This window comes from Mytilus edulis, chromosome 8 (assembly GCF_963676685.1).
Source record: "Mytilus edulis chromosome 8, xbMytEdul2.2, whole genome shotgun sequence".
Lineage (NCBI taxonomy): Eukaryota > Metazoa > Mollusca > Bivalvia > Mytilida > Mytilidae > Mytilus > Mytilus edulis.
Window position 1 is genome coordinate 10,867,497 of NC_092351.1, and position 14,904 is coordinate 10,882,400.

General features: G+C 30.9%; 1 protein-coding gene and 1 long non-coding RNA gene across 6 annotated transcripts in view; both read right to left on the minus strand.

Annotated features, from left to right (window-relative positions):
* Positions 1–5,325, minus strand: part of LOC139484776 (teneurin-m-like) — a 163,678-nt gene extending 158,353 nt beyond the window's left edge. For 4 of the 5 annotated variants that reach the window (XM_071268721.1, XM_071268717.1, XM_071268715.1 and 1 more), the window contains exon 1: positions 4,996–5,325. The gene's annotated coding sequence lies outside the window, so the exon portion shown is untranslated. The remainder of the gene's footprint in view (positions 1–4,995) is intronic. The other variant, XM_071268730.1, reaches the window with a different exon arrangement.
* Positions 5,326–5,373: 48 nt separating this feature from the next.
* On the minus strand, positions 5,374–14,696 carry LOC139484777 (uncharacterized). The gene is made up of 3 exons (XR_011655152.1): positions 14,594–14,696; positions 12,457–12,526; positions 5,374–5,484 (listed from the first exon to the last, which is right to left on the minus strand). It is a non-coding gene; the product is annotated as an uncharacterized lncRNA (long non-coding RNA).
* Positions 14,697–14,904: the final 208 nt, after the last annotated feature.

Sequence of the window (14,904 nt, forward strand, 5' to 3'; positions counted from 1 at the left end):
ATTTGGGAAAATGTAATATATACTCGTTGTCAATAGTTTAGGACAGATTGGAACATACCAGAATTATTGATTTAAAAAAATGTGCGCACTTGTCGACGATTCGTGTATACATACGCCTGGGTAGAAAGTTACGGAACTATAGTCAGTAGCGCAATTTAAAATATGTATACATGTATACATTGAACATAAGAAAGAAACATACATTTTGTGTAAATTGTGGTAAAAGTTTTGTAAATAGACTAGTCCACGTATGCCAACAGTATGTAATCAACGAATTCGATAGACTATTGTATACCAAAAGAAGAAGAAGAAAAAAAAGAAACAATTTGATTTAAATACAGGTCAATTTATAACTTGCTTTGGTTCATCGAAGTTAAGAACATAGTAAACTCACAGATTTATAATATATCAATTAGATTGTTCTCGAATAAGAACGAAATTCGTCATCATCACAATTGTTCCAACATTCATGTAAAATATATGCAACTGGACGTACACTAATAATCCCCAAGGGATGTGAATATTTTCTAGGAAAACTATTGAGTATCAATTTCGGGATTTATATTCTTTCTTGATATTCAATGACAGCAATTTAAAGAATAAACTGCTTGTCGGATATTTGTCCGCTTTAGGGGTATTCTTGCAAGTTGAACAGACTTATAAAAACATTCAAAAATAGGGAAAGATAACATTAAATTCGTTGTCTTTTAATTTTAAACATCGTTGGTCAAATAGTTATTTAAGTATATATATACGTTGGGAGACGACGATTATTATAGTAGTCTCAGATTTTAATAAGGACGTTCCCGATTATGAATAAATTTGGTTGACGTTTTTCACACTTGAAAAGAATATCTATTCGTAATTTTTCGATTCCATTCCAATACAAAAGTATTTGTTCTTTTTTCGTACATATTATATTCCGCTTCGGTAGAGTTATCTTCAGATAGTTTCATATATTAATTAATACATGGCTTTCAAAAGTCTAAATGTAAGTGTTCTCGTACATTTTTTCGCCTAATAAAGACAAATAAAAATGATTTAGTGAAGCTATTTCTAATTTCTAAGTCCCCCTTTTTTATGAGACATAAATCAAGGACAAGACTTGTATATCATTTCATTCTGACATATGAATTAAGTTTCCCGTCTTTAACCGAAAATTGTGTATTTCTTAGTAAATTAACTTATTTGAATTCAAATAAATAATAGCACCAAATATAATTAAATAATTCCACGGCGACCAATTTTTATTTGTCACCAACTTGAATATGTATTTTTAATGTGTGTATTAAATGCTCCCACTGATCCGAATAGACAGTCACACCTGGCAAGGTGTGCCCTAGAGGCGTGGTTAAATACCGAAGTGCAAATAACAATTTACCTTTCAACAAGCCATCTACTAGTATTGCCACAGAACCGTGAATACACACATCGTATAAACCTAGTCATAGCAGAGATAGTAAAAGGTCAATAATAGTACACCAACATATTGTCTTTACAGATTATTTTACTTTAATTTGTTCACCTTATCAGTCCGAAAATGCATTTATTAAAAATAAATTTATAACTTTTTGTGTTGTCTACAAAAATAATTCGAATATATACGTTTAACATAGATAATTTATCTCACGAATGAGTACAATTGAACGTCTGTGCGTTTTATCTTCTTATTATCGGATGGTTATTAGATAAAGCATAAGTCATCGGCGCGCTTACGATTACGTTAAAATATGATTAAAAACCAAGACTTTTAATGATTGTATTTTAAATCCCGGCATGCAAAAATCAGGAGAAAACGTCACGACCTACAGGAAGTAGTTGATATTTTTTCATTAATTATTGAATTTCTCCTTTATTACTGCACATATAGCGATAAAACTTTGTGAACATATATATTATGTCATAATGAACATATTTAAACCATAAGTAAAAAATCGTGAATTTTCCCTTTAAGTTAATATTATTTTAATTTCAACTATAACCATATATCCTTTAATCTCTTCAAAACAGTGAGAAAGCTATTACAGTATTAACTCTTTGCTCTACACCCTTTAGGTTCAGTTGTTCCTAATACATTTACACTTTTAACCTATAAATTTATTAAAGGATTCATTATGATTGTAGAATCTTAAAAGTATATTTTTGTTGTTAAATCTACATTTGATTTTTCTATACTAAAGCCCTAAAAAATTTTAATTTCCACCAAATAAATTGAAATTGCACTTTTACCTGAAACCTCCTGCTTATGTTTGCTGTAGGCCTAGAAGATCAAATAAAATGATAAATTAAGTACATAAACCCAAGTTCATGACAAAATAGTCTCAAGTTTCTTATGGGTGATTCATTTTAATAGATAAAAGAATTCTCATTGTATTTCGTAGTCAACAGGGCTTTTACAGGAAAGATTGTCAGTTTATACAAACAAATAGGTGACAGTCCGCTTTATCAAAAATTAAACATGATAAGATAGTTGGCCTCAGTAAATATGAGTTCATTTTTTAAGTATTTAAACTGTTATATTATCTCAATTGAGTAATAGTCAAATATTCGAAAGAGATATCGGAACTGGTTAGACTTTCCTGAAGCCAGAAATGAATCATAAAGTATTTAACCAATAGCATGGAAAATCTATTGAAGAATTTGAACAGAATAAGCATGAAATTTGAGCAGGACAGCATTATACTGAAACTGAATTAAAAGCTCTACCACAGCATGAACAAGTTTTCTAACAGGTTCATCAGAAATTTCTACGATTTTTAAAAAATAAAAAAAATAACAGTAAAAGTTTGGGTTTTTTTAACATTAAAAAAAAACACACAAGAAATTCTATCATTTTCTGATACTTTTCTCACATGAATGGGGAAACAATGCATGATTCAAGTGTATGAATCTTTACCAGGGAGCTGTTTCAGTTAACTGAGGTTTTAAATTCAACACCTCTTATTCAGTACTCAGGATGTATTACAGCCATTAGACTTAGTCATGATCATTAAGCTTCACTCTTAGATTTTGTCATGACAGTAAAGTTAGCCTTTCCCAAAAACTTTACTAAATCTTCAACTTACAAGTACATATCCTTTACCAAACTTAATAATACCCAGAAAGTACTCAACCTTCTAAAGGAGAAAAAAAAACACTTCTAAAAGTTTTTCAATTTAGTTTTCTTCAATTCTTATCTTACAATTACTACGTTTTGATGAATTCTTCTTTAATACAACTATTCTGAAAATCCATATATTTTCCAGTTTAAATCTGCTTTATAATACGATACATGAATTTCTAATTTAAAGTGCCTGTGCCTCCTTTCTAACTTTTCTACACTCCCCGTTATTTGGTAATTTTATTCAAATCAAATTGTGAAATGATTCTTCACCACTTATGGCCTTACGATTGCAAAGTAATTTCACCAGATGTTAAGTTCTGATGAACGATTCAATACAAAATAGTTACAATTCAAATTATACAATTCATTTTTCATCTGTAAAAAGAATTATCAATCAATATCTGTGGATTCCAGGATTGTATAAAGTAGTTCTACTATGTCACATGTACTTCAGTGTACTGTATGATTAAAAAAAGATGAAATTTAGAGCAAACTTTTTTTCCCGAAATAAAACTATGTTTACCTACAGCCAATATTGAGTTTTTTTCCCCATTGATTTGTAAAGACAAGGTTTTTCCAATTCATCCATTTAGTCAAAGATAGCCAGTATCTCAGTTTATTATAAGAAGAAAATGTTTTTTTGCTTTTCAGACTGGACAAGAGACTAAATATATGTCTTATTTTGATATTTTACAACAACCTCAGTGGTTTCCTATAAAATTTTATAAAAACCAGCAGTACATGCACACCCCTTACAGTGCCTCTCAGAATTGCTAAAGCAAAACCAATGCTAAATGTACTTTATCAACAGGATACTATCATTCTTTTAATTAATATTTCACATGAATAATTAAATTTCCTATTCCACAAACATTATCCCTCTTTAACATTGGACTAAATACACACTTGGGACAAATGTAAATGACAAAAACTTTAATTTCAAGCCAGAAACAACCATTATTTTTCTATTTGTTCCAAGTTCAGTGAGCGGTATCTAAATACAAGTACAATATTATGATAATAGGCAAATAAAATTTACATAATTATCTGCTTAATAGCTTTTGAAAGTTACTGAAGTCTTTACATGGTGTAATTTAGAAGGGATTTAAAAAGCACAAAGTCAAGTCAAGTTATTTACAAACAGGCTATAACCTAAATATGATCTGGCATGGTGACTCGAAATCTAGTTACAGTAGAAATTTCAGGGACTATTTTAACCACGTAGAAAAGACTATAAATATATACAATATATACAGATACTTTATTTACACTATTCACAAAAGGCTTACATAGATCTGACAATGTAGGCTTTTACTTTTAGTTGAAAAGACTTTTACAAGATGCATTGTGATCTTGCGTCCATCCTCCCCTGAAAGGGATCTTACAACACTGGCTTTTACTTTCTGATGTAAAGATCTTTTCAGAACTCTTCAGTTTGTTGTGATATTATATCTACAACTACAAAAATTTGGAAACAGCCATATTGAACTTGGCTTTTTACATTTGTATTTTTACTTTGTTTGGTTGGTGTCTCAATGAAGTATGAAAACATAATATCATTGATAGAGCTATTTCAATCTTTTCTGTTGAAAATTCTCCTTGACTCCTTATAACACTTCACCCTGGCTTGATGTTCAAAATAGATATTCATAGTAGAACATTGTGATAAATTTCCATGACGATAACCTTATGAAACAGCTTATTATTTTATAGAGAACTGTTAAATCAAGACAGAAATGGCTGTCATGTCTTTACTAATAAGTCAATATCAGTAAATGAACAAGCTTCAAAATCATTAAAAAAAGCTTTTTCAAATCTTATTCTATAGAAATTTTTCAATCACTCCTTTCAAGTAGAAATTAATGCATTCATCAAATTTAAGTTTTTCTTACCTGTCTGATTTTAACATCTAACAATCTCATTAATTCTTCTAAAAATCTTTTCCTTCATAAAAAACTCAAATTCTTTCTCAACAGCTAATGAGTATTTTGTGGAAATTATGTCTAATCCAACACGCTTCAGCGTAATAAATGTCCTTTTGAAACGCAAACGATAGATTGACACAAATATAAGAGATTGGAAGCTACGATTGTAGATTGTTACTTTCCCTTAATTTTCATTCAAATGAACCAATTCACTTTCTGTGACAATTAATAGGCCATCTCTCAGTGGTCAACATAAAAGGTCTATTTCAGCATAGTACAAAAGACACAGAGTTAATTATACCAAACACGTTACCTTGAGTATATAATCAGCTATGCTATTGTTACATGGTGAAAACATATCTTACGCTGATCATATGACACTTCTCGCTGTAACACAGATCGCTTGGATGCTTGCCTGTTACGCATGAATGAATCTGATGGAAACTGTTCATTAAGCTGAAAGCAGAGGAAATCAGTAAAGAATATTGATTAATTAATCAACTTTTGTTATCTATGGTTGTAATGTATTGTAAGAAAAATTTGTAACTATATAAAATAAGGAAAAAACAAATTATTACAGATCACCGATACATTTATAAGTCTGTAACATGAGAATAATAGCTATTAAATTAGATCAATATGAAAAATTTGTTTCCTTATAATGAGAAAAAAAAGGAAATTATTTCGGATCACTGATAATTTACACTCCAATGAATTCATAAACAAATAAAAGAAAAATTAAAAGCAATCACATTTTCTGCAGATGTGTATCAAATTGATGCAAGATATTACAATTTCTGTTTGCAAAAATTAAAGAATTAATGTTCAAAATTCAAAGATTCACAATTATTCTTGTTATATTCCCCTAAAATGTCTATTTATTGCAAAGTTGCCTCAACATGACATGTATATGCTGCTGAAAAACCAAAGGGTGCAATGATAATGTATGGAGAGGTTGTATTAATGCAGGACATAAAGCCCACTACAATCACTAAGACAAACAAAAAGAAATAGAAAAGGGTTGATTTTCATCTCAAGGTCAAATTGAGACCTTCAACAGAGAGCAAATGATATTTTTGGCAGGAACTATATTAATAAAGAGAAACTGTAAATAGAAAAAAAATTCTGCATAATAAGATCTGAAACTAGAGGCTCCAAGGAGCCTGTGTCGCTCACCTGAGGTTTTTATTTACAATTGTCGAGATGCATAAATTAATGCAACAGTTATACTTTTGCTTTAGTTTCAGAGATATAAGCCAAAAGCTGCACCTAATTTTGTCCCAAACACTGAACAGGTTGCATTTGAAAAAGCATAAAGTCTGTTTGTTTTTGTCCTAACCAGCAATACAAGGATGTGACAATGATTTGGTACCACCCTCTAACATTGTTGTAGTGCTCTTATGCTTACAATTCTCAACAATTTTTATTGAAATTTCTGTTAGCAATATTTCAGAAAAAGTTAAACATCAGAGACAGTCCAAAATACTGATACATGTATCTCTAATCATTAAAACTCAAAAGTTCTAATGATTCATATATATATATATTGAGATAGTTCATTCAAAATTTATATAATTTCATCATCACAGAAACCCTTGTAAATGCAGAATATGTTTCCTCCTGTTTTTGCCTGTTATCATTGATTCTATATAGATTTATTTTATCAAGACTTCCACTCACAGAAAATAAAACCAGACCATAATTTATAACACTCATATAATATCGCTTTACTTAAATATAATTGTCATTTTCATCATATTTCAATATTTCCTTAATAACATGAAAGATTACACAACTTAAACTTTCTGTTTTTGTATTAGAAAAACCAATAAATAATACTGTAGATGACAAGAAATAGTCATTTATCATAAACAGAACATAATTCTAAAAGAAAATATAGGTTTCTATTCTAGTGATAAATGGCTAGCATTGATTGGAAGTATATTCTTCACGCATTTATTACATATGGATGAATATGACTAATACAGAACACCAGAATAAAACAAGAGGCTGTAGGAGCTGCTCATCTGAATGAAACAAGAGGTTCTGAGAACAGTCTGCACAAGAATGCTCATCTGAATGAAACAAGAGGTTCTTAGAACAGTCTGCACAGGAATGCTCATCTGAAGGAAATAAGAGGTTCTAACAACAGTCAGCACAAAGATGGTCTGAATAAAACAAGCATTGATAAGAACAGCTTGCAAAGGGATAGTCATCTGAATATAACAAGAGGTTCTAAGAACAGCCTGAACAGGGATGGTTATCTGAATATAACAAGAGGTTCTAAGAACAGTCTGAACAGGGATGGTTATCTGAATAAAACAAAAGGTTTTGAGAACAGGTTGCAAAGGGATGCTCATCTGAATAAAACAAGAGGTTCTAAGAACAGTCTGCACAGTGACGGTCATCTGAATAAAACAAGAGGTTTCGAGAACAGGTTGCACAGGGACGGTCATCTGGATAAAACAAGAAGTTTTGAGAACAAGTTGCACAGGGATGGTCATCTGAATAAACAAGCCGTAATAAGAGCGATTGGCAAAGAGATGCATGTCTGAACACGCAGTTCTGAGGATAGTCTATGTTGGTTTATAATTATACAATATTGCAAGTCTTTTTTGCATATGAAGCATGAAATGATAACTTGACTAGGATGTGATGTCTGCATGGTTTGTAAAACAATTCTGATTGTCTATGTTGAAAACATTGTAAATTGTGACAAATATAGCTTGTCTGTCTATCATGATAAGTCATTGTTGACTACTTGCTTTGATATACAAGTAATTATACTACTGTGAAAGTACTTTAATTCGTTGGTATCAATTTTTGTGGTTTGAGCAATATTTACATGTTCGTGGGTTTTAAAATTCGTGGATTTTAGTTTTCTTAAAAAAAACTAGAGGCTCTAAAGAGCCTGTGTCGCTCACCTTGGTCTATGTGAATATTAAACAAAGGAAGCAGATGGATTCATGACAAAATTGTGTTTTGGTGATGGTGATGTGTTTGTACATCTTACTTTACTGAACATTCTTGCTACTTACAATTATCTCTATCTATAATGAACTTGGCCCAGTATTTTCAGTGGAACATGTTAGTTAAAATTTACAAATTTTATGAAAATTGTTAAAAATTGACTATAAAGGACAATAACTCCTTAGGGGTCAATTGGATATTTCCGTCATGTTGACTTATTTGTAAATCTTACTTTGCTTAACATTATTGCTGTTTACAGTTTATCTCTATCTATAATAATATTCAAGATAATAACCAAAAACAGCAAAATTTCCTTAAAATTACCAATTCAGGGGCAGCAACCCAACAACAGGTTGTCAGATTCATCTGAAAATTTCAGGGCAGATAGATCTTGACCTGATAAACAATTTTACCCCATGTCAGATTTGCTCTAAAGGCTGCGGTTTCAGAGTTATAAGCCAAAATCTACATTTCACCCCTATGTTCTATTTTTAGCCATGGCGGCCATCTTGGTTGGTTGGCCAGGTCACGGGACACAATTTTTAAACTAGATACCCCAATGATGATTGTGGCCAAGTTTGGTTTAATTTGGCCCAGTAGTTTCAGAGGAGAAGATTTTTGTAAAAGATAACTAAGATTTACGAAAAATGGTTAAAAATTGACTATAAAGGGCAATAACTCCTAAAGAAATCAACAGACCATTTTGGTCTTGTTGACTTATTTGTAGATCTTACTTTGCTGAACATTTTTGCTGTTTACAGTTTATCTCTATCTATGATAATATTCAAGATAATAACCAAAAACAGCAAAATGTCCTTAAAATTACCAATTCAGGGGCAGCAATCTATCAAAGGGTTGTCCAATTCATCTCAAAATTTCAGGGCAGATAGATCTTGACCTGATAAACAATTTTACCCGATGTCAGATTTGCTCTAAATGCTTTGGTTTTTGAGTGATAAGCCAAAAACTGCATTTTACCCCTATGTTCTATTTTTAGCCATGGCGGCCATCTTGGTTGGTTGGCCAGGTCACTGGACACAATTTTTTAACTAGATACCCAAATGATGATTGTGGTCAAGTTTGGTTTAATTTGGCCCAGTAGTTTCAGAGGAGAAGATTTTTGTAAAAGATGACTAAGATTTACGAAAAATGGTTAAAAATTGACTATAAAGGGCAATCACTCCTAAAGGGGTCAACAGACCATTTTGGTCCTGTTGACTTATTTGTAGATCTTACTTTACTGAACATTTTTGCTGTTTACAGTTTATCTCCATCTATGATAATATTCAAGATAATAACCAAAAACAGCAAAATTTCCTTAAAATTACCAATTCAAGGGCAGCAACCTATCAAAGGGTTGTCCGATTCATCTCAAAATTTCAGGGCAGATAGATCTTGACCTAATTAACAATTTTACACCTGTCAAATTTGCTCTAAATGCTGTGGTTTTTGAGTTATAAGCCAAAAACTGCATTTTACCCCTATGTTCTATTTTTAGCCATGGCGGCCATCTTGGTTGGTTGGCCGGGTCACCGGACACAATTTTTAAACTAGATACCCTAATAATGATTGTGGCCAAGTTTGGTAAAAATTGGCCCAGTAGTTTCAGAGGAGAAGATTTTTGTAAAAGCTAACGACGGACGACGACGACGACGACGACGACGGACGACGGACGCCGGACGCCGGACGCCAAGTGATGAGAAAAGCTCACTTGGCCCTTTGGGCCAGGTGAGCTAAAAATTAAAAATTAAACCTTTTAGAAACAAAGGTTACAAATTGTCTGGATTGAAGGAAATTGCAAAGTAAACATTGACCGTGTAAATCGTACTGACAACACTAATTAACCCAAGATAAAGTGTTCAACAGATTAAGGACCATCAAAGGTGTTAATTAGGCCATACACATGTCACCTAAAGAAATCAGTATCATAAACAAATGCTATAAACACATATATAAGATATATATCTTGAATGGTCAAATAATTTTTATCAAAATCAAGCCCAGCATGAAATTATTATTTCCCATATGTACGAGAACTATGAGGATATAAAATGAACACTTTATCATGCTAGCATATCAATACTGGAAATCTGACTTTCATCGAAAAAAAAATTTTTTTATGAAAATTAAAAGATCAAAAGTTGTACAGTTTAGGTTATTAAAGATTAAATGGGTATAATCCTGCATGCAGCGGTAGTTCTGTGACTGCTATTAAAGTATTCTCAGATTCGAACTTATTCAATATATATCATATCAGTAGTCAAACCTTCATGGGGATCTTTCCATGTCTTGATTTGAACAATGGTTGTTTTATTTCGTTGGACACTTAAATTTGTGGATAAAGTCATCCACGAAAACCACGAAAAATTGGTACCCCACAAATAAAAGTACTTTCACAGTATATAGCTTCCTGGTTTGTACCACAATTTAGCCACTGGCATACTGATGAAAGCAGATATCTAAAATTTTAGTCTTCAACAAATACATAAAGTGTGAGCAGATTAGGTATACAATTCCCTAAGACAAATCATCACAGGAGAAGAATAATTTTGATTTCAGCAATGTTTGTCCAGAAGCAATGGAAATGAACCAACTGACCCTTATAGTTTGACCAAAATCAATAAACTGTATTAACAACAAAGGATTATCCTATATCATCTGTATTTATAAGGCAATTTTGTGAAAAAATTCCAACAAATATCATGTACAGCAGTATAATTGGTTGTTTAAGTCACTCAAAATGGCTGAATTAAAACATTTAATGATGTTTAAATCAATTATAGGGCTAACATATTTCCTACTGATAAGCTATAATTATACATGTCACAAAGTTCTTGTTACTTATGTCTATGAAATAGATTTTAGTTATACATTATTCATTTATTTATTCGCAAAAGACTGAAAAAAACCTCCATCCACATCTGGCGTTGATTATTCTGTATTGTATATTATCTGAATTGAGAACACCAATAATTAAATCAAGTGATTTTTTTACTCTGTTCAGCCTGTGTATTTAAGTGAATTGTTAGTTTGGATTTTGAATTACTCAATGCTAAACAAAATTACTTCCTTGGCAATTACAGACCATACTATTGAGAATACGACAAAATTTGTCCGACAATCGATCAAAGATACAGCAAAGTAAATATTGACATCATTTCGTATGGAGTGAATAATCTGTTTTTATTTTATTATAAACTATTAACATAGGATGAAATTCCTAAGACCTGAAGAGATAATTCAATTTAAAAAGGTTACAGATAGATTGATTCTCAAATAAGTGAATTAAATATCATTAAAAAAACTAACTATGCCAATATATAAGCTCTAAACTGGAAGATAAGACAGGGTAATATAATCATATTTGACGTCGTCAAGTTAAGTCTGTGTCCCTTGCATTCTTAGAGCAGGATGTTTAGCTTGATGTCAAGTCTACTGGCATCCCAGGACAATACTGTATGTAAATATCTTAAATAAAGTTATAGTCTATAAAGGAGAAAATAAATTCATTAAATTCTGCCATAAATTGCCAAACAACCTCAAAATACACAAACAATACAAATATTTAGACAACCAAGGTGCACTTTAAGATGCTTGCTAGATAAATAAGCAAGAAATAATACAGGAATTAGTATTCAAAATGGGTAGACTCCAAAGCTATTTCAATGAGTAAATTAGATTACTAAACTTCACAGCATTTCAATTGCATACAAGTGAAATAAAGGACATTATACATTTTTTATCAGTTCAGGGATCACATTTATATCTATTCAAACAAAAATCAGGATAAACTATATTTTCCCAAATCTATCAAACCCCTCTCCTTACCAAAGTAGCAATGAACTATATCTATATATAAAACCACTAAATGGTATAAATTTGAGTGCTGATGAATTCAAGAAATTATAAAAAAAAAAAAACAGTTTGTAGAAGGGTTAAAGTGACCCCACCAAAATTCAAAACTTAGTTAGTGTTTTGTTGTAATAAGCATTGTATATAAGTTTCATAACGTTTGGTTGAGGCAAACTGAAGTTAGAGAACAGAAACCAACTTTGGGACGTACGGGCAAGGGTTAAATTAAAGCTCCCTCTGCTATGGCAGGGGCATAAAAAAGTTCATAGGAGGGGGCTACTAAAAGAAAATTGAAATGAGATTTGCTAGTTCTTATACAACTTTTTACCAAACATCATTACCTTAACATAAGTTGTTCCTGTTACCATGTCTTTGGTTTGATACATATGATAAATATTTTACCATGAGCAATAGCACCAAAACATGTTCTCTTTTATGTCACAGCTTTGATTTCACTTTTCATAATCAGTGATTGCTTATTGCTTCTTTTGTAATTTTCCCCTTATTTTAAACAGACATATAAGTAGTTAAAACATTTGAGTCTATTCACCACTTTAATTCTTTCTTTAATAATTTTATATAAACTACCTATAAAACATTTACTACCTAACAAAGTTATTTCGATTCAAATCTACCAATTTTCTCAGCATGCCTTCTAAATGGTTCTGTTACAAACCTAAAATTATAAATTATACAATATAAAAGACCAAACATTTCATGTCCTAAAACATAAAACAAAAATAATTGTCACATTTCCCCAAGGGAAACTACCATTTGCTGTGTTTTGTTGTCTGTTATTAACAGTAAATTGAACTTTATGATTTCTTTAATCACATGATTACTGATTATTAAAACATTAAAACAATCTGGTCCAGCAGTTTTATTCTTCCTAAGTGGACCATTCAAGGAAAACAAAAGATAATAGAAATTATGCAAAATCAGATTTTCTATAATGAAGTACTAAAAGTTTGTTTACAGACATGTGTCTTTCAGTCAGACCCCTTTTACTATAAAATGTGGATAGTTTTCAAGATAATAATAATAAAAGACAATTTATTGAGCAGATCACAAGCAAATTTTTTTTCTTTCTCAAAAACAGTTACAATCATCTGTACTTATCATATTTTTGGAAGTTTAAATAAACTAACAATTCATTTCGAAACATCTTTTTTGTTCCGGATAGAGAATTTATTTCCTCAAAATGTCAGTTAAGAGGAGGTTCATTTTTGTCTTATATAAAATTATTTTTATCAAACTTCCATGCTAATTTGATTTGGTATTGTTTGTGTAATGTTCAGTGGCAAATATTGAATGCATAAAATGGCAGAATAATTGTGCTTGTAGAATTGAAATATTGATTGATTGTTGGTTGCTTAACGTCCAGTGGCAAATATTTCATGCATATTCAGGACGATAGAATTGAAATAAAAACCTCCTCAGCTTCCCTACTTTTCCATCTTTAAAAATGTGCATACAGCCTAGTTAAAAGCATAATAACCAATAATTTACACAGTTCCAAAGACCAGGGTAAACTAACTACCATAGTCTGTCAAATACACACACATACCGGTCATTTATCATAATTTTGTCCAATTGAATCAATAATATATAAATTATATTAATAACAAATGTAAATTTTTGTGACACAATGGACCCTGCACAATGGAAATCACACGGTAGGAGGTACTCTCAGTTCTTTGAAGAGTTTATAATTAAATTTCTATTAAATATGACACATGGACTATATTGGTAAATTATCACTAGCGTGTCTAAGAATAAATTCTGTCAAATCATAACGATTTCTTAGGAAAATAACTGTTGTTTCTTTATCAAAATAAAGAGTGAAGTGAAATGCCTTTTAATATATACATTTATCAAAAGATTACAATGTAGAGAAACGGACAGTTACAATATTTAAGGGAAAAAACATATTTACATATGTACAAAACTGATCGTTTTTGCCATTTCAGAAAATGGCAAAAACAATTCCCACTAAAAAATTGCGAAAATCAGTAGTTTTTTTTCCGAAAATGGGTAAAAATTGTCATTGTTGAAGGGCAATAACTCACTTAAGATTTTGAATTAAAATAACAGTTATGTTGATTAACATTTCGTCAAGCTTATAATTTCTTCTGTTTACATTTTCAGTTTATCTTCCATATTTTACACAAATAATGCAATAAATGGGTAAATCATCATTTAAGGACATTTAAACATTACAGATTTGTTTGAAGATCTTGCTGTGCTGGTCATTTTTTCTATTCAATGTGTTTCTCTATTTGTTATATAGTTTCCCTAAAACTGCAATAAATTTGTATTTGCAAAAAACTGAAATTTCATAGGTAGTACCTAGGAAATGATCTTAGCCTCTGGGTAACTTTTTGCTCTGCCAGAGGTTATCTAACAACTTTGTTTTTTTTTTTTTTAAATACAAGACAAAACTGTTACCCTGTGTTCTATTTTCAGCATTGATGACAATGTGTGTTGCATATTTGATTTTCAAAATAAATACCCAAAAGGAATCTCACATTAAGGTGGATTCAAAAGTCAATTTAAAAGTGGTTTCAGAGGAGAATGATTTTCAAAACTTGATGCCAAACAAGCTTGAAATAGCAATGACTAATTGAAGTTAATAGATTCAATCGTCTAAAATTCTGCAAAGTGAATAAATAATGGGAAACATTAGATTGTTTGGGCCAATCTAAACATAAATACCCTCTCCTTTCAATGGAAAACATACTACCTGTTCTGTTTTCAATAAGTTTCTGTAGCAACTAGTTCTGTTACACATACTCCTTAATTCTACCCATAACCATGCAGGATCAGGAGTATCAACTAGCCCTCTGAAAGGGAAAAACAAAAGGTTTAGCAAAATGTTAATGTTTTCCCCATATCAATACAAGATGTTCATTTATTTTATATTTACAATTCTTAATCAGTTGTTTAGCAACTGTACCACCTTCAACAATTAGAAAATCCTGTACCATATGTAGATATAGTCTGCTATAAGAGGATAATGACATTACAAATATAAACAAATCATATTGCGAAAAA